This window comes from Callospermophilus lateralis, chromosome 5, assembly GCF_048772815.1.
Source record: "Callospermophilus lateralis isolate mCalLat2 chromosome 5, mCalLat2.hap1, whole genome shotgun sequence".
Classification (NCBI taxonomy): domain Eukaryota; kingdom Metazoa; phylum Chordata; class Mammalia; order Rodentia; family Sciuridae; genus Callospermophilus; species Callospermophilus lateralis.
The window spans coordinates 78,643,256-78,664,300 of record NC_135309.1 but is presented as its reverse complement, the minus strand read 5'-3'; the positions used below and the strand labels follow the sequence as shown (position 1 = coordinate 78,664,300).

The following is a 21,045-nucleotide window of genomic DNA, read 5'->3' as shown; positions in this document are numbered from 1 at the left end:
TCTCCAAAGTTCTTTGTTGGAAACTGAATCCCTAATGAAACAGGGTAGAGAGGTGGGGCCTGATAGAAGGTATTTAAGCCATGAGTGCCCCTCATAAATGGATTAATGTTATCACAATAGTGGGTTTGTTATAAAAGCAGGGCCAGGATTCTCTTGCTGCTCTCTCATGCATTCTCTTGCCATGTAAAGGCTTCTGTCACCTTTGAACAAGATGAGACCTTCACCAGATGCAGCCACTCCATCTTAGACTTCTTGTTCTCTTGAACTCTAAGCCACATACATTTTTGTTCCTTGTAAATTTTGCTGTCTCCAGTATTCTGTAATAGCAACACAAGATGGACCAAGACAGGGAGACATTGCTCATAGTGGGGGAAAGTATGTATACACGCATGTATAAGCCTGTATGTATATTCAAAAGAAACAGAATGAAATGTATAAAGTTGTAGTAGGTTCTAGTCTAAATTTTTACATTTTTAGAAGTAACACACATAAAAATATAAAATATAAATATAAAAATATATAGATCATATACTAAAAGATAAAAACTAGGAAACATAAGAAGGGACAAGTATCATGTCAATAAAAGTACCTATGAAAGCAAAATGACTTTTAGAAGGTTATGAAACAAAGTCCATTTAAATGTTATAAGAGATACATTCAATACAAAGCACCTAGAATACCTGAGAATTAAAAAGTAAAGAAGGAGGTCATGAAGTGAAATGAACACAAATAATTCATATTGAGAAAATACTACAAAATAAATATTAAGAAAAGAAAAAGACTAAAGTTAAACTCAATGGAAAAATAGGTAAGAAACTTGACCAAACACTTACAGAAAGTACGTTTCCACACTTGAAAAGATGCTCTACTTAATTATTAATCAGAAAAATACAAAGTAAAGCCACTACAAAACTCCTAGAATCAGCTAAATGTTAAAAAGACTAAAAATATCAAGTGTTGGTAAGGATAAAGAGTTCTTGAGGTATAAATTTTAAAAGCTTCTTGGGATAACAGTTTAGTATACTGCCATACTAAATAGTTGAAGAATAGTTCTTCTTAATGAAGCAATTCAATTTATAAATTATAAAACCATCAGAAATGTGCACATGTGGATCATCAGGCATGTTTAAGACTAATCATTGGTCAAATCTGCAACCAAATTTCATCAAGGGTAGTGATGTATTTGTACAATAGAAAACAATACAACATTGAAAATAAATGAACTACAATGTATATAATGATACAAATGAATCTTATAAACATAATTTTGAGCTAGAGAGAAAAGACTAAATATTTTATAATTCCATTTATATAAACTTCAGAAATTAAACTCTACTCTAAGTTGATGCACACTTTTTCAGCAAAGAATCAAAAGAATAAGGAAGTAACTACATAATATTTTCCACAAATATCAGGAAAGAACTGTTCTTAGGAGATACAGGAGGCTGTAACTGGGAATGGGCACAAGGAGGGCAATGGCTTCTTGAGCTCTACAGATGTTCTACTTCTTGACCTATATTGGTGATTGCATGGTGTTCCTCCTGTAGCCATTCATGAAACTGCATACTTATATTTTTATGCAATCTTTTAAAAAACATGCTTCATTTAACATTAAAATTATTTTTAACTAAAATGTAAGATTCTGAAAACTTCCCCTAAACTTTTTAACTAACATTTGAAAGATATTCAAGAATTTTTAGTGTCAGAATGTCCCCATTTTAAGTCTTTTGATAACTAATATTTTAAAAGGCTACAATTATAAAAAGAAAATCAACCAAATACATTATATCTGTGCATGGAAAATTTATCAAAATCACTCATTTAGCAAATCCACAAAGGCATTCTGTCCTAATGCTCTTTTTTCACAATGCTGCTGTACCTTTGCTTTGAAATAACTCATGCTTTATTTGCTCAAAGTGAACTTTTAAACTTTAAGCAATAAAGCCATAAGACATAAAGAGGGTATTTGTGGTGGGCAGTGGGGAGGAGTACTGGGGATTGAACTCAGGACACTCAACCACTGAGCCACATCCCCAGCCCTATTTTGTATTTTATTTACAGACAGGGTCTCACTGAACTGCTTAATGCCTCACTGTTGTTGAGGCTGGCTTTGAACACCTGATCCTTCTATCTCAGCCTCCAGACCCACTGGGATTACAACGTGTTCCACCATGACCGGCAGAGGGTATATTTTAAGATGAGAAAAATTTCACTTAATCTAGTGGCACTAATTCAGAAACCAATAAATAGAGTTTAAAACATGTAATTATAGTGCTTATTTGATAGAAACCATTTCTAGAACAAAAAAGAAAAGGATTTAGCATTGACTTTCTTATAGTCATTAGACAGAACAGCAAGAAAAATGTTCAATACACTACCATATAATATTATAATAAATTAGTGTTTCTCAATGAGAGAAAACTTTATTCCACAGGGAATTTTAACATTGTGTGGAGACATTTTTGGTTGCCACAAGAGAATGTGAAGGTAGTAGTAATGGCATCTAGTTGCTAAAGGCCAAAGATACTAATAAAGGGATTTTCATGTTTATTGTAGAAAGTTTAACTAACACACACACACACACACACACACACACACGTTAAAGGAAAACTATGCCAAGCACGATGGTGCATGCCTATGATCCCAGCAGCCTGGGAGGCTGAGGCAGGAGGATTGCAAGTTCAAAGCCATCCTCAGTAATTGAGCAACGCCCTAGCAACTTAGCGAGACCCTGTTTCAAAATAAAAAAATAAATAAAAAGGACTGGGGATAAGTGCCCCTGGGCTCAATCCCTGGCACCAAAACAACAACAACAAAAGCAGAAAACTATTCAGGACCATTGCAATAGGTACAGGAGTCACTGCAATGGAATTTTGCAGTGGGGAATGGAGACTGGGCTCAAATATGAATGGATCATGGGCAAGTGGGAATTTATGGCCAAGGAGCAGTATAGGGGTCAGTGGATGGAAAAATTACTAAGAGGAAATATCAAGGGTAAGGGGGATTCTTGCTAAACCAAGCCAACTGGATTCTTGCTAAAGAAGTCAAGGTGATGACACATCATCTGGGGAATGGTTGATGATGGGCTAAGTACAGTTGTGTGTGTGTGTGTGTGTGTGTGTGTGTGTCTGTGTGTTCCCACAGCGACTAAGATGAAGACTCTGTCTCTGTCTTCAAACAATGTGTTAAGGGGCTGAGGATGTGGCTCAAGCAGAGGGCGCTCGCCTGACGTGGGTGTGGCCCTGGTTCGATCCTCAGCACCACGTACAAACAAAGATGTTGTGTCTGCCGATAACTGGAAAATAAATATTTAAAAATTCTCTCTCTCTCTCTCTCTCCCTCCCACTCTCTCTTAAAAAAACAAACAAACAAACAATGTGTTAAATAACCACAGACATATTCACAGGGTATTAGAATAAGGAGGAGGAGCTGTTAGCTAATCTGAGCATATTACTACCTTTCTGTGATAAAATTAGTGCTATGCTTATTTTATCATCATGATTAGATCTCTTTTATGGTTCAGACTAAAACATTGATAAAGCAACTTTCTTATTATAAACAGAAAAGAAGAAAAAATTTATGGATGTGATGTATAGAAGGTGCCTAAATTAGAATTTCAGTACTGTGAACAGGAACAAGTAAAGAAAATGAATATGTACAAAATCTCCTTTTGAGGCCAGAAAGTAGGTAGTGGGGTGAAGCTGACTCACCCTCCCTCCTATCATCTGATGGTTCCCAAATGCCTGGTTGACATCTGGATTAAAGGGATAGATGAATGAATCACGAGTGGAATAAAAGGAATCAGTACCAATGAATGATAGATTGGATTGGGATAGGATTCTTATAACTCACTAGTAATTGCAACTCTTTATAATAATAGTATTACTGTAATAAGCTGGTGGTAAATGGTTAAGGAATAAATATGTTCTGGAGACACAGAGATCCTTGGGATATGAGGAATCAGTGTGCTAAACAGCACATTGCATAACATGCAATGCTTGGACCAGTTTGTAGATTCGAGAATGATAGAAGATGAACGATAGGGCCCAAAAGAAGTCAACCTTGACTGATAATTCTAGTGCAGCAGAATAGAAGGTGGAATTGAATATGTATCTTTGGTTTGATAAAGAACATTTCCATGTTTGTATTCCATGTTTGTATTTTATTTAGAAATCAGCGAGAAACCATGGAAGATGATCCTCTTTTCTTCAGGTTTTCAAACTTATCTATTTTTATGGAAAGGAGTTCCTCCTACTAAGGGGAGAGGAGAAAGAGAGAGAAAGCGGATAAAAAGTAAAGTTGAACTATTGGTGTTTACGAAATACTCTTTCCAGCTCAAATTCTCCTAGATATATGCTGTCCCCTAAGCCTAGATCATTGATTGATGTGTCAGCTTCATCTCTGGGGTTTTACTTGAAACAATACTTTCTCAGGAAGTATTTTCCTTTCCTCCTCTCCCCCATCTTCATCTTCCCGCAGGAGTCTTCCTGCTATAAGCACTCAGGCTGTAATTAAGTAAATGTGTTTTGCAGTTGATTATTTTAGGTCTGTCTCCTCTTTCATGTTCCCACCAACCAACCTCTCTTCTTAAGCGTTCAGAGGTCAGTGGCCTCAGTTTTAGTAATCAAGGGGTGGGCATTCATCTGCTGCGCCTTGCAGTTCTGACAACACGAGGTCCGAAGTGACCGAATGAATGGGCTTCTGTGGTGAGTAATGAACATCTCCAGGCGCGTAAGAAGCACCCCAAAATGCTGCTTTTCCCATTAATTATCTCACTGAATTTTGACAAACCCATGGCAAGTGTTCAACCCCGATGCTGTGGTTGAACAGCATCTGGCAACCCGTCTGACGCCCCCAGGGCGACTGCACCAGGTCTGGGACTGAGCCTTGTCCACTTCCCAGGTCAGGCTTTTCCGGCGGCCTCTACAGGTTCGCCCAGTGCTCGGGCTTCGGCCCGCGGCCGCCCCAGGTGAAGCTCCTTTCCAAAGTTGGAGGGTGACCAGAGGCGGGCGCGGGAAACGCCAGAGACCTCGCGGGCCCAGCAGGCGAGAACCCCGCTCCGCGACACTGATACTGCTCCGCCTGAGGGTCACCGGCAAGCGTGGGGTCTCAAGCGCCCATTCTGGGAACGCCGGATTCATGATCTAGAGCGGACGTGGAAACGGGATCAGCGAGGCGTAGGCTGGGACCCTAGCCTGGCGTGGGCTCCGAGCCGCTCTAGGACGCGGGAAGATCCGCCTCTCAGTGGTTCGGGCCAGGCCTGTCCTGTGTAGGGACGCTGCGCAGGCCCTGCCTTAATCCTGGAGCGTGCGAACCCTGGTAGGATATTCTAGCAGGCCAGAAGGGCGGGGCAGGCCCTGGAAAAGCTTTGACTACCAGTTACCTCTCAATTCCAGCTGTCCCTGGAAAAACTCTGATTTCTAAAATTTCAGAGAACAGTTTGGTTAATTTTTGTCAAAAATTTGACCCTTATTTGCAGCTGGGAAAAGTAAATACACGACCACTTCTTAGTCTTTATCCTTTTCAACTGATGTCTCCTGTTTTGTTAGTTTTGATTCTGATTCTTGCTACAGATACCTTCATGTGGTGGTAGCCCAAGATAGGAACCCCTAACCACAATTTCCTTCCTTTGGGCAGAATGTGGGATCAGTACTTCCTTTTTTCTCCTTACAGACCTAACAGGCTTTCAAAAGAATGACTATTAGTTCTATTACCTACACTAAAGCAAACTCATTTAATTAACTCCAAAATTTATAATTACACAGAGACCAGAAAGGGGGGAAGGTGTTACACCATTAGCACTAAAACCATTAAAGATGAGCAGTTCTTAGGGCTGAACCCACAGAATGTAAGTAACCCTGTTAAAACTTGAATTACTCTGTATGAGGTAAATGGAAACGGCAAGGGAAAATGACAGATACGTGTATTTCTGAATGTACTACCATCAACTAAAAAGAAACTTTAATGACTAGGTTTATTGAGGTTACATGCAATAATTCTTAAATGTTCTGCAATTAGAAGTTCCTACATTATGAAGGCAATTTAGAGTATTATAGCAAGATGGTAAAACATGACTCCTTCATATACTTATTCTTCATTCAAAAGCCTTTTGTCAGTTCCCTATGCCTTTAAAAAGAAGCCTCATTTCATACATTTTCATATAAGTCCTCTTTAAACATCATTCCAAAATCAAATTCCTTGTGTTTAGATAGATACAGGTAGAAACATTCTTCATGGGTCAGCAAAGATATATGAATAATTTAAACAGAAAAGGGGAGAAAAAGTTGATGGCTCTGACTAGTTAAGAACCCCAAGGAATTCAGTTTCAGTTGGAAAATCTTAAAGCTATTTCAGAATACTCATTAATGAGCTTATTATATTATCCATTTTAAGAATCTGCCTTGGCAATCTCTTATTCTTAGTAGCTCTCTCTAATAACTTCCTCATATTATTGCTGTGTGCATAATGATGTTCTTTACTATATCCAAGAGAGTTTTTGATGTTGGAATATGCAATGACTCAAGTTTCACTCTAGCAGCTTGAAAGACTGATAATGAGGTGCTCTTTTTTTTACATTCATGGTCCCCTTCCAGGCGTGTAATTTCATTTAAAGTTGATATTGTTCTTTTACATTTTTTTCTATTCAATAATGAAATGCAAAACAATGATTGTTCCCCCAAGAACAACTTTTAAGTTTTCTGAGAGCTATGATAAGGACTTTGCAGCAAACTCTCCAAGTATCATTTGGGAATTTTAATACAATACGCTTGAAAGCTAGACAAAAGGGAAAGTTCTAAATTAAAATGTGTAGATGAAAATGTATTGTCTGTCACTAAACCAGTAGTTATCAGTAGTGATTTAGTGGGTGGAAAATAGAATTACAGGAAGAATGTGAAGATCTGGTTGCCTAAAATTGGTGTTGATAGCACTCAATCCGAGCTCAACATTGTAAGAAGAATTACTTAGATCACAAAGACAAGGAAAAGGGTGTTTGAAGATGAAAAGATCAAGAAGAATAAAATACACAATAATAATAATAATAGTAAATAATATTTATGGAGTATTTATTAAACGCCAGACACCATTTTAAACATTTTAAAGTTTTGCCATTTAATATTGAATAACCCATGAAGTTGGTGCTGTTATTACCTTCATTTTAGAATTAAGACTTAGTTGAGTAATTTCTCCAATGTTACATAACTGGGAAGTTGTGGAGCAAATTCTCAAATTTAGGTTTGTTTGACTTTTAGAGCTATAAGGAAGTTTTAATATCAGCTATGTTATTTTTTATTTTAAAAGATCTGATCTTCTCTGCCATTGTCATTTTGCATGGATGCTGAGCATTCTTTCTTCAAAAATCACTCCTCTACCTCTGAATCGATAGACAACATAGATAATGTGACTTTCAGTCATCTGAATTAAAATCGCAATGCCTACACTAACAGTCTGTGAGGCTATAAAGCACATATTTAAATCTATGCCTCATTTTTATATCTGTAAGTAGGGGTAATATTAGTGTCTTACCTATAGGGTTTGCATAAGACAAAATGCCAGTCATTATTGCTGCATTGTAGATGAACAACCATAGTTGAAAACAGATACATGTGGTTGTGATTAGTCAGCTTACTTTAAAAACGATTCACAAAAGAATTTTTTAATCCATTATTTGGCATTTGAATACTACTGCAAAGCAAGAAGTGTTATTGAACAATAGCTAATGTTTATGGAACTCTCACCATTATAAACTCTTTGTACATATCAGTGAACTTATTTTCAAGATGACCTTTTGAAGTTGCTTGAATTATTCTCATTTTATAGAAGAGGCAACAGGTTATGTAACCTGAGCAAGATCACCCACCTATAAAATTACTGAGCCATGATTTAATCTGAGCAGGCTAGTTAAGGAGTCAGAGCTTTCACTCATGATCATTTTTTCTAGAAAAGTGCTCCTCATTGCATGTGTTCATATCAGGGAATTTTCTAATTTTCCATAAAATTTTGAGGCATACAGACTCCCTGAAGTCTAACTATAACGACATCCCATGATAACCTGTTACAGAGAATATTTATCACATATTTAGTGAATAATCAATGCAAAAATATAAATTACAAGCTTTTGTATAGGAGAAAAATTAGTTATAAGGATTCAGTGTTTTTTGTGTTTTTGTACTAGAGATTGTACCCAGGGGCACTTAAGCACTGAGCCACATTTCTAGCCCTTTTTATTTTTATATTTTGAGACAGGGTCTTGCTAAATTGCTTAGGGTCTTGGTACATGGCTGAGGATGACTTTGAATTCTCAATCCTCCTGTGTCAGCCTTCCAAGTTGCTGGGATTACAGGCATGCACCATTGCACCATGCTTCAATACTTTGAAACAGAAAATTTTAGAATCCTCAGAATCCTCACACTATTGTCCCCTGCTAATAAACCATAAACAGCCCTTCTGTAGCTGCTTGTAGTGGAAATCTATGGCAGTAATTAGTACCCATTCTTTCCTTTTTCATTTGTTCTGTGACAGGAGATTGAACTGGGGGCTTTGTGCATGCTGTGCAAGCACTGTAACATTGAGCTATATCCCCAGCCCCTATTCCATCTTTTGAGAAGTATTTTTGACCTCTTCAACTGTGATTCCAGCAAAAGCTGCCATGTTCTTCCATGATTTTGACATCCTGTGGATATTTGATTAGTCTTAAGTTTTAGGCGGACACTATATTTTACATTTATGTGGTGCTGAGGATTGAGCACTCTACCACTGAGCCATAATCTTGATCCTAATCTTCTATCAGAAGAGGAGCTGGCAAACATTTTCTCCCATTCTGTAGGTTCTTTCTTTGAGCTTTTAATTGCTTCCTTTGCTGTGCAGAAGCTTTTAGTTTGGTTCCATCACATTTATTGATTCTGGGTAACATTTCCTAGGCTGGAGGAGTCCTATTAAGGAAGTTGTGCCTGTGCATATATGTTGGTGTGTTGACAGTGTTGTCCTCTAGTAGTTGTAAAGTTTCTGGGCTCATTCTAAGGTTTTTGATCCATTTTGAGTTGCTGTTTCTGCAGGGGAAAGAATTAGGTGTCTATTTTTGGTCTTTTACACATATATAGTTTTTCCAGCACCATCCATTAAAGAGGCTGTCTTTTCTCCATTATAAGTTTTTGGCACCTTTATCAAGAATTAGTAGACTCTAGCTTTGTGGATTTTTTTCTGTCAGACTTTATTTTTAATAACTATTTAAATTGCCCCTTGTTGGAGATTGTTTAATTACTACAAATATTTTCACAAATAAAGCACTGTGCTCCTTAAGAGCAGGAATACTGTGTAAGGATTCATACAGCACAAAACCTGGGACATGCTATGGGATCAACCAACCATTGGATTGAGTTGTACATCTTCATTTTTTTGTTGTTGTTGTTAAAACTAAGTTTATTTGCAATAGAATTTATTATTGTATAACAACAAAGTTATTGTAAAGCTATTTCTTGGGGTAACCCCCATCCCTCCTCTCTTCTCTTTCCCAATGTTTCTTGTTTTTGTGGTACTGGGGATTGAACCAAGGGTGCTCTACCACTAGGCTACACTCCCCGTGCTTTTTATCATTTTATTTTGAGACCCAGTCTTGAACTTGTGATTCTTTTGTCTTAGTCTCCCAAGAAGCTGGGATTATAGGAATGCGCCACTGCAGCAGTTTTCTTTCCCAATGTTTCCATGGCAGTAACCACTGTCACTTCTTTATACATGCTGCACTGTCCTTCTGGGGTAGAACAAAACCATAGTTCAAAAACAAGAATCACGTGATAGCAAAGGGCAAGCATTAAATTAAGCACAACTTCCTGCTGCGGTTGGGGGCTATCTCAGTTTAAAACCAGCACAATAGGTCTGCTCAATTACTTCTTTGCACCTGTGTTAGCCTTGCTGTAGAATGAATACCCATTTCCTTTAACACGCAGACACTGGGAAGCTCTGTATGTAAGAAATGAATTGCCTGAAAATCTTTTTGGATTGTCTGAAAAATCAGATTTTCCAGAACTCCTGGAATACAAGTTCCCCTGTATGTTAATTTACTAAGGGCTCCTTGTTTGATCCTTAGCACTAAGCTAGGGGCAAAAGGGGGCAGTGTTTAAATTTAACCAATCAATGTGAAAAAATGAGTTTACACTAAATGGTCTCTACAGAAAACAAAAGTTTCTAATGTTAAAAGAAAACAATAATATTACTATAGATCTAGTGAAAGATGAAACTGAGTGGAAGAATTGCCATTTCAACAAAGTAAACAAGATGATATAATTTAGAATTTTTTCCAAACATTTTTTAATTTTTGATAAACATATACTTAAATACATATTCACAGATCCATATAAGACACTACATACAGTTATAAAAAATGTATTACTAGACCTGCCCTCATTAGATATGACCTTGCACTAGGGCTAAACCATAATGTGAACAATTTCAGATCTATAAGATGATGTCATCTATTGTATTTATTATTTGATTTGGTCAATAGTTTCATTTCATTGTATGGTAATACACTATAGCATACCCAAACCTTATCAAGTGTCTAACATAAATTTGTATAAGTTTTTAGGTATAAAAGGGACTGAATATTAAAACTATAAGAATATTATTAGTATCTGTGGTTCTGTAAGAAAATAATAATGACTGAGATGTATTTATGCATTCATCTACTAATGGTCCAGGCAGACCCATCTAACTCATTTGGTCTTCGAAATTTTCAAAGATGAGATTTGAATTGAGCCTGAAAGAATGGAAAGCATTTTAAATTATTTATTGATGCATTATAATTACAGATAATAATGGTATTCCCTTTCCTTCCCCTCCTTCACCCTCATTATTTTATTTTTTATTTTTTGGTAAGGGGGATTGAACTCAGGAGCACTTGACCACAAAGCCACATCCCCAGTCCTATTTTGTATTTTATTAGAGACAGGGTCTCACTGAGCAGCTTAGCACCTCACTTTTGCTGAGGCTGGCTTTGAACTTATGATCCTCCTGTCTCAGCCTACACAGCCACTGGGTAGACTTCTTCTTCTTCTTCTTTTTTTTTTTAAAGTAGAATGTTCAGTAGTGACTTATAAATATTTTTTTTGGATTGTCTTTTAATTTTCCTGCTGTTGTCTTTCACAAAGCAATATTCTAATTTTGATCAAGTCTAAATTATTTATTTTTTCTTTTTTGTATTATGCTTTTAGTGTTGTATTTAAGAACTCTTTTCTTAATTGAAGGTCACAGAGATTTTTCTCCTGTAGTTTTCTCTGAAACTTTTACTATTTCACATTTAGATCTGTGATCAATTTTGAGTTAATTTTGGTATAAAGCGAGAGGTATGGGTCATTATTTTCATGTCAGTTTCTAATTACTACTGCACTATTTACTGAAAAGATCATCCTTTCCCATTGAAATATCTTTGAACCTTTGCCAATAATCAATTGATCATATTTTCATGGGTCTATTTCTGGATTCCTTGTTTCATGATCTTTTTGCCTGTGTTTTTACCCAGCCTTCACTCACTTTATTACTGTTACTTTTTGATAAGTCTTGAAATCAGGCCATATGATTCCTTCAGTTTTGTTCTTTCTTTTCAAAACAGCAATCCTATTTCAAAAAGGGACAAAAGCTTTGAACAGACACTTCACCAAAGAATATACATGAACGCAAATAAACACACGAAATGATACTCAAGGTAATTAGTCATTAGGGAAGTGTAAATTAAATAAAATGCCACAATAAAATACCACTGCACACCTACCAAAAAGGCAAAACAAACTCCTTAATTTCTCTCCAACAGTACAAAGTGCTGGTGAAAATCAAGAGCAACTGGAACCATCATGCATTACTGTTGGAAGTGTAAAATGATACAGCCACTTCAAAAAGTTCGGTAGTGTCTTATAAAGTTAAATATGCAGTTACCAGAAGGGCCAGCAATCTCACTCCTTAAGTATTTATCCAAGTGAAATGAAAACTTGTGTTCTTACAAGAAAACTTCTGCATGAGTATTTATAGCAATTTTATTCATAACTGCTAAAAATGGAAAAAGGTTCTCAAATCGGAAATGAATAAACAATGAAATACCACACTGTGATAAAATGGAAAAAACTACTAATACGTTCAGTAAAACATAGACAAATGTCAAATGCATTATGCTAAGCGAGAAAAGCCAGACTCAAAAGGCTATATACAGTGCGATTCCATTTACATGACCTTTTGGAAAATGCATGATTATATTAATGAGGAATATATCAGTGATTGTCAGAGAATGTGTGGGGATGGGATTGACTGTTTTCAAGGTGAAGTTACAAAATCCTTCAACAAAATTTCCTCATTTTTCTGGAAAGGTTTTGTAAAGTTTCTTTACTTTGATAGCCCTGATAGTTACATGGCTCTGTATTGGTCAAAAGGTATAGAAATGTACACTAAAAAGAGGGATTTTTACTGTATGTAAATTAAATGAATTTAGAGGCATACTATTCTATAACTACAGGGGAATAGGGAAAGATAACTGTGTAGTAGGAGATAAATCTGGATAGTTAAAGAGCATGTATATTTGTAAAGGGCTCTAAAACCAAGGTTAAGAAACTAGACATACCTTTAAGCCAAAGCATTTGATTGAAAATGACAGGTAGCCTCACTATTGTCAATTTGTACCACAGAACCCTAGGAGGCAGGTAGTGAAACTAATTAAGAGGTGATAAGAGCTCCCACAAGAGTAAACACCTTGTATCTGAAAATAATTTATAAATTAAAAATTATTTCATTTACTCTGTCTTAATTAATCCTCATAAGAACCAGTGAGGTTAGAATTATTATCTGTAGTTAATAGATTAAAAAAAAAAAGGAGACTCAGAAAGGTCAAGGGATTTGTTTAAGTTCACACTATATAACTGTGAAGTTAAGACTTGAAGCTCAATCACTTACTTCTTTCCAGCCCTCTTTAAAATTCTCTCACATCATTTTGTTAATTTCCCTTTCAGCACTGATCACAATCTATAGGTTGCCTGTTAATTTGTTTTCTTGCTTATTGTCTCTATCTTCCACTTGGCTTCAGGGAAGAACCTCTGTCCCCCAAGTTCCCTATTGTAGCCTCTGAGTCTCTTATCATAATTGAATTCTTCTTTCCACGCTGGCAGGGGACCCTTTCTACCAAAGACAATACCCTTTCTTGATTTTTTTTTTCCTTTCTTGATTTTTTTTTCCTTTCTTGATTTTTTTTTAACATTAATAATTATCTGAAGAGGATTTAGATGTTTTCACATTCATTCTTCCCCTTCAGTTTCCTTCAACCTATTCCTATAATATTATAGCAATTCTAATATCATCCCTTTTGGTTTCTTCAATACTTATTGGTTAGATTTTGATGATTATGTAATAATTTTTAAGTCTTAGTTTCATGGTATATTATGATTGTATTTTTAAAATGTAAAGTTTCTTTTTAAAAAACAAAAATTTCCCTTGTGGTTAATAATTGCTTCATTTTCCATTTGCTTCTTCTCTTGTATGGCTCCCCTTAAAAATCAGAAATATATTACACCTCTCCATGTGGTGACATACATTAGGAAATTTATTAATACTATTGTTTTATTTCCTGGAGACATCATTCTGGAGACTTCTATTCTGCCTCAATCTGGTTGCTTTTTAGGCTTGCTGTACAGTTGTTATCCTGGAAATTTCCTTCACTATTATTCTGGGTACTCCCCTTTCCTTTCTCCAGTGTTGATTCTATGTCTTCAGGTCCCTTATATTAGTCTCTCCTTTTGATGCAAAATACCTTTTATTACCTTCTTGAGAAACTATCCCATGGGAAGTGAACTTTTTTTAATCTTGTATATCTTCTCAGATTTGTTTGATTTGTTAGCTTTATAGGGAATTCTAGATTGTAAATAATCTCCCCTTGAAAATTAAAGATAATGTCCCATTTTCTTCTGTCTTCCTAAATCACTGTTAGAAGGTCTAATACCAGCAGGCCCTAAGTGAAACTATCTCAAAATAAAAAATATAAAAGGCCTGGGAATGTGGCTCACTGGTTGAGCACCCCTGGGTTCAATCCCTGGTACCAATAAAATAAAATAAAGTCCAATACCATTTTCTATTCTCTCTCTCTTTTTTTTTTTAATATTTATTTTTTAGTTTTTGGCGGGCACAACATCTTTGTTTGTATGTGGTGCTGAGGATTGAACCCGGGCCGCATGCATGCCAGGCAAGCGCGCTACCGCTTGAGCCACATCCCCAGCCCCCCATTTTCTATTCTCATGCCTGATCTTTTGTCTGCAATTTTTTTTTTTTAATTTTATCTGAAGATTGTAGTAAATTTTATTTACCTGAACTCTTGGAAATTTCAGAATATCAGTCTCCTCCATTCAATTTATAAGGTACTCATTAGATCCCTTTCAGTCTAAAAACTCAGGTCTTTCTGTATTGTTAAAATATATTTCTTTGATATTCTGCCTCTCTCCATTAACCTCCTTTTCTCTTTCTTTTGGTCAGATGTTCAGTCTTCTTGATTGATCCTTAATTTTCTTTTCTCTCACTTTTTCAACTATTTGTCTTTTTGATATTTTGCACCTTCTCAACTTCAACTTATCATCTGCTATTGGGTTATAAAATGTATTTTTTGATTTACAAAATCTCATTTTTTTTTTCTCTGAATATTATCTTAGAAAAATAGCATTCAGTTTTTTTTTTTTTTCTTCATTCAATATCTTTTCTTCTTTCTTGAAGGACATCACTCATAGTTCTTTGGACATTTTTTCCTGTTCTCTCCTTTGGTTTTGTTTTTCCTGTTTGTTTTAGTGTCTGGTTTTCATGACTACAGGTTTACTAAAATCTGAAATGACTCCAGATGTCTCTTTGTCTTCAAGAATAAGGGAAGCTACCTGCATGTTGGAACTTGTGGATTGACAGACCTCATCATTTTGTGACTTGGCAGGAAATCTGGCCATTTTGGAAGATCCTCCCAGTTCCCAGTAGCCAGAAAAGTATTTTTGCTTGAGCAAGTCAATTTCTCTAGAAAGAAGTACTCCTACAATTTAAATCCTCTCTGAAGGACATAAACCTCAGACTTCATTATAGAAGCCAAGTAGGAGAAGTCTCAGTTCATTATGTAGATTTTGACTTGTTTCTTTGCTTCAATGTGTGCTAAGGCACCTCATCCCTATACTCAGTCATCTTTATGTCTTGAGACCAGAGGTTCTCTAGTTCAGCATCACCAGGGAGTAAATCTTATTGTTTCTAGACTGGGGTAGCTGATTTGTTGAGAAAGTGTTTGGATTCTGGTCTACTTACTGCATTTATAGATTTTCAACTAATTCTATTGCTTTTAGCTCTTCTCACTCATGCCTAAGGGATCCCTGCAACTTAGATGCCTGGGGATTTAGAGCTGTTTATATCGTGCCAAGGAGTTTGGGGGAGGGCAGAGAGGTAGATTCCCAAATTTAATATACCACATTGACCAGATTCTCTGAGCTCTTCTAAACATATGGATTTTTGAAACTCTTTTTAGAACTGCTTAGATAGAATCATTGGGGGTGAATCTGGGAATCTGAATTTTTGAAAAGTCCTCAGATGATTCTGATGACCCTCCATCTGGAAATTCTCTTGCTGGAATATTTAACCATTGCTTTGAAGGCACAATGAAAAGAATGGCTTAAAAGGGACAAGTCTTGAATGATCTGGGGGCATTTTTGAGAGGATTTGTCTTGAGGAATGTTGTTGGTAGTATTTCTCAATGAAGAGCAGAAGGCCAGGCAAGCAAAGGCACCAGTGTTACCGTGCAAGGGCCCCAATGTTAGAGTGCAAGGACAGTCAGCCTCTGCTTAGGACGGATGGTTGTGTGATGGCAGTAATGCATTTGGTATCTAGTTTGAAGGCAGAATAGAAGTTTTCTTCCTCAGCTCTATTTTACCTTTCTTTTTTTCCCCTTTATTTTCCTTATACAGATTTGTAAAGGAAGCCCATATGGCCATTTTAAATTTAGAAAACTAAAGTAACCGAATAAAATATAATGGAAGGAAAGAAAAAGTTCAAAGAAAATTTCAAACAAGACCATTAGTAACAATGTTCATTCAAGAATAATTTTTTAAAACCAAAAGAAATTTATATTCACTAAACAGATACTGCAGTGCGTATAGAATAAAGACAGATAAAATTTCCATACTGCATACCTCATCTGACTATATCTATTTTAGGAGTAGTATGTGTAAATGGTTAGGTATGAATTGTGGATTAGAGGGCAGAGAGTTCAAAATCAAAGATGTAGACAGAAAGGAGGAAAGAAGGGGAGGGGTAAGTAGGGACTACTGAACTAAGATGGCATATAGCCAAGAGTTCTCTTGAAGTCTGAGAAATTTTTAGCTTTGTGGTTGTGCTGGGGATCAAACCCGGGGCCTTGTGCAGGTTAGGCCCTAGGTGAACATTCTACCACTGAGCTATACTCCTAGCGAGGAGATTTTTATACTAAATTAGGGAGAGGGTAAGGAATGGGTGGTGATAGCTAAAAAACTAAAAAACTCAAAAAAAAATTTTTATTAGATTTTATGTCTACATTATTGTATTTGTTCAGGTAAGTAATGTTATTAAAACAGACAAAATTTAGTATTTGGGAAAATGGAATATGTATTAAGGATTTATTTGTCTATAGCCATAGTAGTACTGTGGCATTTCAAAAGCAGTTATAGTACCTGTAAAGCATCAGGAACCACAGAACAAGAATGAGGCACCAAAAGAAGGTTTATTGGGGGTGGGGAGGTCCTGGGTGAGGTTCACCATCTGTGAAAGGGTGAGGGCTGGGGCAGTCGCAGGCAGGAAAGGCAAGAACAATGTTAATTAGGTAAACTGGAGGTAGGAGGGCCTAGGCCATGTAAATTGCAGCTACAGACAGCAGGTTGGCAGAGCCAAGTTTAGGGGGATCATGTTTGTGTGGGTTGGTCAGGGCTGACTGAAACGACGGGAGATTGCTTTCCGTGGGGTAGGAACCCTTGGTGGTTTGGGTCTATTGCCATTTCAGCTTCTGATTGGCCATTTCAGGTCTCCTCAGCCAGGTAGAAAGTCTCTGCCCACAGATACCTTGAAAGGGAAGGGGGAAGGGAAGCCTGCTGATCTAACAGTAACTAGTATAGATTTAAAGAAGTGAAAGAAGACAGATCTATTATATTCTATGTTAATAACTTCAACTGAGGTACATATTCCTTCATGACCTGTGGGGATGGTTAGTGTTTTATGAAGCCTATAGATCATCTAGACAGGAAATTATTTCTCTTTATTCTTCCATATTCTAAGCTGAGAGACAAATTTTATAGTATTTTTGGAAGCAGGTGAAAAAGTATTTGTTAAATGTGTTGCAATGCAAAGTGATAATTATAGCAGAGAGAAAAATTTAAAACTCATTGTGCTATGATTTTCTCCCTCTGTTTCAAAAATAGAGCATATATATTTGCCATACTCATTTACTTTAAGTACATTCATTCAAAATTGCCTTTGCTAGCAAGGCTGGCATATGGTAGATAGTTTTAAGTGAATAGGTGGAATTGAGAAGAGTGTTGTAGAACTGGAAAGACTGTTTTCAGATACACAGAGTTCTATTTTCACCATATCTTTACCTGAAGCTACTTTCTGCAAATTTAACAAATTCACTAACCACATCTTTCTGGATTTAAATTCTTTGTTAAAGGTAGGGAAATCCTAGGATTCTTTGAAAAGGTATATCTTGGTGAAGCAATCTTCATAGTTGTATCTGGCTTTCCCAACCATTTAAGGCACAAACTTTCATTTAATTCATTCACATTGACTTAACATATTCCTCAACATTTAATGTTCTCAGAAAACTAACTTAAATTTTAAGAAGCTTGCTTACAGAGGTTTAGTTAGTGCATTAAACTACAAAATAGATACTAAACATTAAATTTATTACTTCTGGTTCTACTAAAACTTATTGGTAGTTCAGTCAAAAATCATCATCTAATGATAGACCATTTTAGAAAACACATTAAAAACTCAAACAAACACTGTTATTGCTGTTTACCGGTGACGAGTCCTTGCTTCCCCAATGCTGAAGTATAACACCAGAGAAGCATGCCAAGGCAAGTGTGGAGTGGAAAGTGAAAGGCTTTATTAAAGGACAACAGAAAAGACTTCTCCTGGGAGGAAGAAGGGAACCCGAAAGGCAGAATCCATGGAAGAGGGAGATCTTCCCTTTTTTATAGCTAAAGTCTTCTTTTAGTCCTCCCACATTCCTGTCCTTTGTTTCCCTCTGTCCTGCAGTGATAGAATGCAGGTGGAAAGGCCTAGAGGTGGGAGATAGCTGGACTGGAGGAGTAATCTGGGCAGGAAGGGCCTGGGGCAATTTGATTAGCATCTCCCTGTTTGCTGGGAGCTGCTTGTTAACAGTTCCTTAGGATGGCTTGGGGCCTTGGGGACATTAACATTTCCATTTCCCCAAGTGCTGCTCTGGTTTCCTGGAATCCAGTCTCAATAATGGTCTCCATTTAGACCCTAACTACACTATCCTAACTACACTACCCTAACTACACTAACTAGGTATCTTTAAATCTGGCTTCAACACCACCAAAAAAGAAAACAAAACATAAATTGGATTTGGTGTCAGTGGCAGCCTGTAAGCCCAGTGAGTTTGGAGGGTGAGGCTGAAAGATCACAAGTTTGAGGCCAGCTTAAACAATTTAGCAAGATCCTGTCTCAAAATAAAAAATAAAAAGGGCTGGAGATGTAATTCAAGGGTAGAGTTCCTGTGGGTTCAATTCCCAATAATAAATAGTATGGGAAACAAGTAAATAATAATAATAAAAAAGCTTAACTTCCTTGTCTTAATATTCTGGGAACAGGTATTGTTGGGAAAAAATGATTAAAAACAATATCTTCCAACCCATAAATCTTCTCACAAGAGTAGTAAAGAAAATTTTTTGTTGAAAAAACATTAAGGCAGAATGTGATCATATCACAGGCAATTAGCTAAGGGACTGCAAAGACAGAAAGAAATCTCATCATTTTTATGTAGCTACACAGAAAGAGTCCATTCCATATTGGCCCTCAAGTAAGAGAATTTATTGTCATATAATTTATCTTTTCTACATAGTTGGGGTGATCATCTAACTTAACTAATTAGTCAATTTTCCCAGAGGAAAAGCAAATTTCTTCTATCTTTATTATAGGATCATATTTTCCCAACTTGAGCAAGGCACATACTGAGGTTAAACTCCCACTTTCTCAGGAAAAGGGATATAGGGGTGTTACCTTTGATGTTTGTGATTTTCCAGGTTCTAGGGAAAGACATTCCTGGATCCTAAACTTGACAAAAAGACCTAGCTCTTCCTGAAAAGGATTTGCATACATTTCAAAAAGATAAGAAAGCTCTTAATAGTTACTTGTTTTCTAAGGCAAGCGCTTGGGGGGGGGGGGCGGTAAGCTGGGGTGGGCACTGCAGGAGCAGGAAATCAACCCCGCATCTCAAAAGGGAGAATTAAGCCTCTTCTTTTTAATATTTATTTTTTCCTTACAGCATGTTTTGGTTTTTTGGCTTTCAAACAGTAGACACAGTCCAACTAACATTTATGTTTTTCTATGTGTAGGGCTATTCACTATGGTCAAATGAATAACCCTGTTTAGGAAAAAACACCACTCTTCTTTGGCTCCCACATAACTCATACATTTTAAAGAGAGAGGGTGGATAAGGAGTTAATGTTAGATTTGCTCCAAAGAATGTAGTTCAACCCTTATACAAGATACAATGTCTTAAAAAGCATGCTACAGGAACATGGGAGGATAACACCGTCAAACAGTGGGGAATAACACCTTCACAAAGGTAACAGATCACCTAGTAATTTTAGTTCACATTCCTCATTTCTCACCAAATTCTTTTGGTGAAGTTGCTTCAGAAACAGCCCTTACTGGAAAAGCAAACTAGTTTGGATTCTTAATGCATTGTAGAGTCTCCAAGAGGTAAGGATTTCTTACAGGAGAACGCTCCCAGGAACTGCTGTACACTTTCATAAACAGCATTCATTAGAATTCCACTACTGTCTTATGTTTTTTAAGTCTCAGGAATTGAGAATACAGGAACAAGACACAGCTCCTGCCCTCAAGGGATTCACAGTACATTGGAGAAGCTGAAAATCATATTAAAGTAATCATTGTTAGATCAGCTGCAAGTAAAATGTGGAAACGCACAGAAAAAAAGGACTTGAATGTGCAGAGGTCTGCATTTCCCTTTTCCGGGAGATCTACGCTGTTGGGATCACTCAACACCCCGCGGGCACACTTAACATTTTAATCACGCCTCCGCCCCCACCCTCCAAATTCCTTTCCCTCGGCAGGCCCGCGGGATAGTCCCTTTCAGGAGGCCCCAGCTTATCATCCCCAGCTCGGCCACTTCCCGGCCACCGCCAGGCGAGCCTCCCAAAGTTTCCTGTGACGCCGCCGTCCGCCTCCGGTCCCATCCCACCGTGGCAGCCCAGGATATTGACTAGGGAGGAGCGGGTTGATGAGGCCGGGAGAGCAGCGCAAAAGCGAAGACCTCAGAACCCCACCCAGGCCAGGGAGAGGGCTCAGAGCGCAGAGCCCGCGGTTCCACGCCTCCGCTCATCTCGCCCGCAACTCTGGTCCACGCGTGCCCACCCGGCCTCTAGCTCGGGCTCCGCCCCCTCCGGGGTCTTGGCCAATCGGCCGCGCCCCGCCTGCTGAGAGGTGGTTGAGGAGGGGGTTGGGGGCCGAGCGGCATCGCCCGCCTTCCGCTCTGGTCCATTGGCTGAGGCCTGGAGGGTGCCCGGAGACCGGAGTGCACCGGGATTGGCTGCAAAGGTTCGTGACAGCGGTGTCTATTGGCTGTGAGAGCCCCCGTGACGCGGGGTGGCGACTGGCTCCAGTGTCTGAGGGGCTCCTGCTTGTCAGGTTCTAGGTAGGTGCGTTTCGCGCCGCCGGCGGCAGGCGCTGTTGCCCCGGGCAACGCCGCGGGACTGGGGGAGGAGGCGGGCAGGCCAGCTTAGTTGCGGGGGCAACAATCCCTGCCCGCTGTGGGGCGCCGGGTTTCGG

The 21,045-nt window shown here is 37.8% G+C and overlaps 1 protein-coding gene across 6 annotated transcripts in view; it reads left to right on the top strand.

Annotated features, from left to right (window-relative positions):
* The first annotated feature begins 20,848 nt into the window (after positions 1-20,848).
* The window catches only part of Fer (FER tyrosine kinase), a 413,495-nt gene continuing 413,298 nt past the window's right edge, over positions 20,849-21,045 (top strand). For 5 of the 6 annotated variants that reach the window (XM_076856939.2, XM_076856936.2, XM_076856940.2 and 2 more), the window contains exon 1: positions 20,849-20,911. The gene's annotated coding sequence lies outside the window, so the exon portion shown is untranslated. The remainder of the gene's footprint in view (positions 20,912-21,045) is intronic. The other variant, XM_076856937.2, reaches the window with a different exon arrangement.